Source organism: Triticum dicoccoides, chromosome 7B (assembly GCF_002162155.2).
Source record: "Triticum dicoccoides isolate Atlit2015 ecotype Zavitan chromosome 7B, WEW_v2.0, whole genome shotgun sequence".
Lineage (NCBI taxonomy): Eukaryota > Viridiplantae > Streptophyta > Magnoliopsida > Poales > Poaceae > Triticum > Triticum dicoccoides.
The window spans coordinates 655,875,275-655,881,081 of NC_041393.1; positions in this window are offsets into that span (position 1 = coordinate 655,875,275).

Genomic DNA, 5,807 nt, shown 5'->3' on the forward strand with positions numbered 1-5,807 from the left:
TATGTGCTTCCTCAGTGTCGCGGAGTGCACCAGTATGTCGTCCATGAAGACAAGAACCCCGTGACGAAGTAGAGGAGACAGAACAATCGTCACCATCGACTGAAATGTGCTGGGGCCTCCAGTGACACCATATGGCAGCACCCGGAACTGGAAATGTCCCTGATGGGTTGTGAAGGCTGTTTTTTCTTCATCTTGTTCCACTAGCCTTATTTGATGATATCCAGCACGTAAGTCAAGCTTTGAGAACCATTTGGAGCCTGCCAATTCGTCCAGGAGCTCGTCAATGATCGGCAGAGGAAATTTGGGCTTGATCGTGATGGCGTTCAGATGACGAAAATCCACACAAAAGCGCCATGTTTGATCCTTTTTCTTGACCAGCAACACCGGAGAAGAGAATGGACTCGTGCTTGGTATAATCAGGCCCTGTTTCAACATCTCTCTGACTTGCTTTTCGATTTCTGTTTTCTGTTCGGGTGTATAGTGGTACGGTCGGATATTCACTGGCTTCGTGCCCTCCAATAACTGAATTCTGTGATCCCACGGTTTGTGTTTTGGCAGTGTAGTGGGTTCAGCGAACACCATGTCAAACTCTTCTAGCAATGCTTCAATCTCTGGGTGCTCTGCCTTAGACGCATGACTTTTAGGTTCTGCCTCGACTCTGTAGAGGAGCACCACATGTGATACTGCATGCTGGTCCCCTAGCTCTTGCAATTGTACCGCTGAAATCTGTGCACTGCTGCTAACTGTGGTTGAACCCCAACTAACTCAATCCATTGTCCATCGTGTTGGAATTGGAGTCGCTTGTGCTCCCAGTCGACCCACATTGGTCCACAACTCTGAAGCCAGTCCATGCCGACCACCATATCATAGCAGCCAAGGGGAAGTATTCGAAGATCAGTTGCAAACACTTGCTCTTGTGTCTGCCAGGAGCATTGGGAAATCATACTATCACATTTGAGTATCCCTCCATCAGCAATTTTCACCGAAGAACTCGCAGTTTTCTGAATTTTGTCTGCCATCGTCATTGCGACTGCCTCACTGATGAAACTGTGAGAACTGCCAGAGTCCACCAGGATTAACACCTCTTTTGAGTCAATCTTGCCCACCAGACGCACTGTATGAGGTGTGGTTTGCCCTGTAGTCGCCAGCTTCGAGATGGACATGAGCACTTCATCATCTGACTCGTCTGCTTGGTGATCTTGAAACTGATCGCCTGCTTGGAGTAGGTCGAGCAACTCTTCGACCACATGGAGTTGGACTGTCGCAGCGCACTGGTGGCCTTGGCCCCAGCGTTCCCCACACTTGAAGCAGAGTCCTCGCGCTCGCCTGTAATTCCGGAGCGCGGCGACACGGTCATCTCCTGCTCGTGCCCGATCCGGCGGGTTTGCCGCCTCGACTCCGCGCCTGTCTTCTGCTACGGCTGGAACCCCGGGTGCTGCCGCTCGGGCAGGTGGCCCGCCCAACGCCAGCAGGGGCCGCGCTGCTGCCCGTGGCAGTGGAGCGTCTTGTCGTCGGTATTCTCGTCGGGGTAGTGCCTCCAACAGCTCCTCCTGCATAGAAGCCAGGGAAAAGGTGGAGTCCAAGTCTTTTGGTTGATGCAAAACAACACTAGCACGAATTTCATGTCGCAATCCTTCTAGAAATTTTGTGGTGAAAAATATGGGATCAAATGAAGGATTATGCGCGAGCAGCTGAAGCATAAGCTCCTCGAATTGCAACATATAATTATGGACAGTGCTAGTCTGACGGAGAGTACGGAACTGACGAAGATGGGTTTGATATTGTTCCCGACCAAACTTCCCACACAGGGCCGCGCACAACTCCCCCCATGACATGGATTCACTCTGAGTTTCCTGCAATTGCAACCAGCGCGCCGCATTGCCTGAAAAGTGCAGGGTTGCGACTCCGACCCACAGTTCAGACTGAACCCCATAAACTGAAAAATACCTTTCGCACCGCATTTTCCAGAACTGTGGATTCTCGCCGTCGAACGACGGAAAATCCAACTTCGGCAGCGACCAACTATGGGAATTGATGTGCGAGGTGTGCGGATCGGAAACTATGAGATGCGGTGGCGGGGAATCGGTCAGGGACGTACCCTTGACCGGAGGAGGCACATGGGTGGTGACCACTCCATATGCCGGCCCTCCGATGTCGTCGATCTTGCCGTGGCCTCGCGGCCCGTGGTGCTCGGAGGCGTCGTGGTTCGAGCTCGACGCCAGTTGCACCACCGCGTCACCCTCCGAGATCGGATCCGGAGGTGTCGTCAGTACAGGATGGAGAGCGATGCGCCCCACCTGCGCGCGCAGATCGTCCACCTGCTTCTGGATGTGGGTGACGGCGGGGCGCCACAGCTCCAGGGACGTCTGGATCGCGTCCAGTCTTGCCTCGTTGGCGAGTCGCCCGTCGTTGACGGCTTTGGCGAGCGCGGCGATCTGCTCCTCCATCTCCGCCGCCTGCCTTGCCTGCTTCGTCTGGTAGCGGGGCTTGGGGTAGGCGGTCTCCAGGTCGCAGGATCGATGGACCTCTGATACCAGATGTAACGGGACTGGATCGGGGGAAGGCGAAGGAGGACGAGAGCAGGTAGAGAAAGGGGAAGGGGATCGATTAGGTAGGAGATGCCAGGAGATCAGCTCCGGTTCAGGTCATATTACATTGCATACCCCCCCACACACACCACTAGCTAGTATATAAAAGGAGTCCTCTCGCTACACCTGCTGATCTGGACCAATCGCCGGTTCACGTCGCGTCATCCTTCCGCTGACTTGTCCTCCTCGTGGCAGTCTGGCTTGGCCGGTTGGTTGGCAGGCTCCTGGGACCCATCAGTCAGTCGCTGGGGTGGCTCGGCCCTAACAAGGACTTCGCTGTGTTCTACGAAAAGCTCCGAGCACGATACGCAGCTCGGATGAATGATCTGTTTGGTCCTAACAGTCGAGGTGGGGGGTGGAGCGGGCTGCATGATCCCTATCCTACTGATGATCAGGACGGCGAGGAGGAGGAAGAGGAGGAGCTCGGCGCTGGGGATGATGGCACTCCGCCGCCGGTATCTACCTAGATGGGAGAATTTGTCTTTTTTTTCCTTTTTCTTTTTAGGAAGAGAGATGATGAGATTTGACTGTCAGCGGTGTGCTAATTCATCCAGTTGTCAGCACGAACAAACCGGCCTCGCTTCGATCGTTCACCTGTTTTCTAGCCACGCTAGATTCGGTTGCTATTATATAACTTCAGCTCTGGCCTTATCATGGATTTGTTGAGCACACAAGATATTATTCCCTCCGTCCCATAATGTAAGAACCTTTTTTGACACTAGGGAATAATAACTAGTCAAACACGATGTATGCACAGTACAATCCCATTGTCCACGCCAGGTCAATAACCATGTCCACAAGTGTAGATCACAGAAAGGAACTCGAAGGGAAGATCATCTTCTTCTTTAACAAGAGACCATAATCTCAGCCTTGTTCCAAAAACAATCCATATCAAACGAAGTCCAAAAATCATATAGGGGATTAAATAAGATAACATGATTGTCCAAACTCTAAAACTAATACTCCTACATAACGACAATCAGGATTACACGAGATCTAGGAGACTAAATCATAGTCAACGACCAACAGAAGATCTCCACTAAAGATGATTGCATCACACCCGTTGTCGGGGAAAGGTTCCCGCGTTACCTGAATAGGACGTCATCTAAGATTTTGTGGGGTGCCAGCCCCGCAAGAACATCCCACGCCAGAAGGGCGCACGCGAGGAGGGTTTACCAGGAGAGTGCGGTAGGAGCGTCCGACCTGCTCAAACTCACACAAACAAGAGGTGGCACACCGGGCATGACCGTGGCATATTCCCAGAATATGCCCTTGTGAGATGATCGAGTTGCCCTCGAAGGTCTTAGTGCATCTAAGGGTGGCATAGTATAAAGGTTTGAGGGCCAAATTGTAATCTCACATCCTCATCCTCCATTTTTTTCCTGAAAAAGAGGAGTACCCCCTCAACTCTAAGGGGCCAAAGTCCGAATAAAGAGATAGCTCGTTTTCTTCGTTGCAACATCTATTGCCCCCCTGTTGCATGCAAGGTCTCCTCACGTCGGGTCATCGGTGCGTGCGTGTGCGCTTCTCTGTCTCAAGTTTCTCGCGGCATCATGCGACTATCTTCATATCCGGGTGGGGGTGCCACAAGTTTCTTGTCTATAGGTTTGATGCTATGATAGTTCGCGCCGTCTGTGGGAATCTAGAGAACACGTGTGTGACTAGAGAGCTGACTATCACTGACCAACATGGCGGATGCTGAAGGATAGGAAGGAAAATTGACACCCATCTTGTGCACTCTCTTGGAAGACTACACGGGAAAACAAGGAGATGGCGCCAAAGAAGCAGAAGGTCATCAAGAGGAAGGCGACAACCAAGCTCACATCACCTACAAGGGCGCGACATGATGTTCAGCTCATGCTCAGACTCACGCGACACTCGACACTCCATTGATGCATAAGTCATTGACTCAGAAAGACCTACACATGTCATCATCAACGCGGAAAGAAGTCGAAGCACTGAGGCAAAACGCCATTGACGCAAGTGCAATGGCGGAAGAACTGCAAGCCCACTAGGAAGAATCCCAAGCGGGCTCCATTCACCTAACCAGACCCCTTTGCCTAAAAAAACTAACCAGGCCCCTTACACACCTTGCAAAGGATATTCTTGTCACGTGGTTGCAAGTTTTCAGTGATTGTTACGGGCGCATCTATTGCCGCCACCTTCACCATCTTGGTGCCCAAGGGGATTATGGCGGGCAACATTGCTGGCGGGGGAGTGTTACTCTAGCTTTGTGCTATGCTGCTTCAGGTGCTGCTCGAAGATCAACTGGTGGGTGAAGAAGTCATTGAGGGGAATGACGCTAGTGCTGCTGAAGAGTTTTTGACTATTTGTGTGTATCGGGCCAATGCATAAATTGAGCTTTTGCCAATGCCGATCATCTCCTAAACTCTATTCTAGGAACAATATATAGTTTCGTTTTATCTCATATATCAATATATAAGTATGCTTAGCTTATGTATACTTGGCTTATTTCTCCATGGAAATATTTAATTAAACATTGTTTATCTTCTGCATCTATTTTGATCTTTGTAAAGCGCATCACTTAAATTGGTGATTTTCCTGTTCATGTAGATAACAGCAAATGCCTTTTCTTTGTTACCCTTAGCAGCAGTTTGTAGTATATATTATATACAGAAAGCTCGTTATGTTTGTCTATGTCTTATATCCATTCTTTGATGGCTGAACCTTTAGAATGGTCATGTTACTGACTTAACTTCTCTCTTTTTTAGGAACCTTTAGAGAAGTTGAGCCAAACATTAATGTTTGGAATATTTCTAATTACTCCCTCCGTCCCATAATGTGTCAAAATCGCTCTTATATTATGGGACGGAGGGAGTACAAAACATTGCATCCAAAGTAAAGTTGATACCTTCGGGGATTCAGCTCTCTAAACCCAAGAAAATTGATTTATAATCAAAGACGGTGCCTGATGGTCCAATGTTGGTTCTGTTGCCAACTTGCTTTCAAATGGAGAGACAATCTCTTCACATCGTTAGAAAGTAGTAAAACACTCAAACATTATCAGTCGTAAGCTTCCAGCCTATAGAACCAGCTTGATTGATAAACTAATTTCAGAAGCTTGGGTACTTCTAATTAGTTTGAAGCACTCATACCGCCAAATATTTGTTAGCAGATTTATTAAAACTGAAGAAGAGAATTACTGCAGAAAGTTACTCATGTTGTTCAACAGCGGTGCAAAATTCTCGCCTCTACATT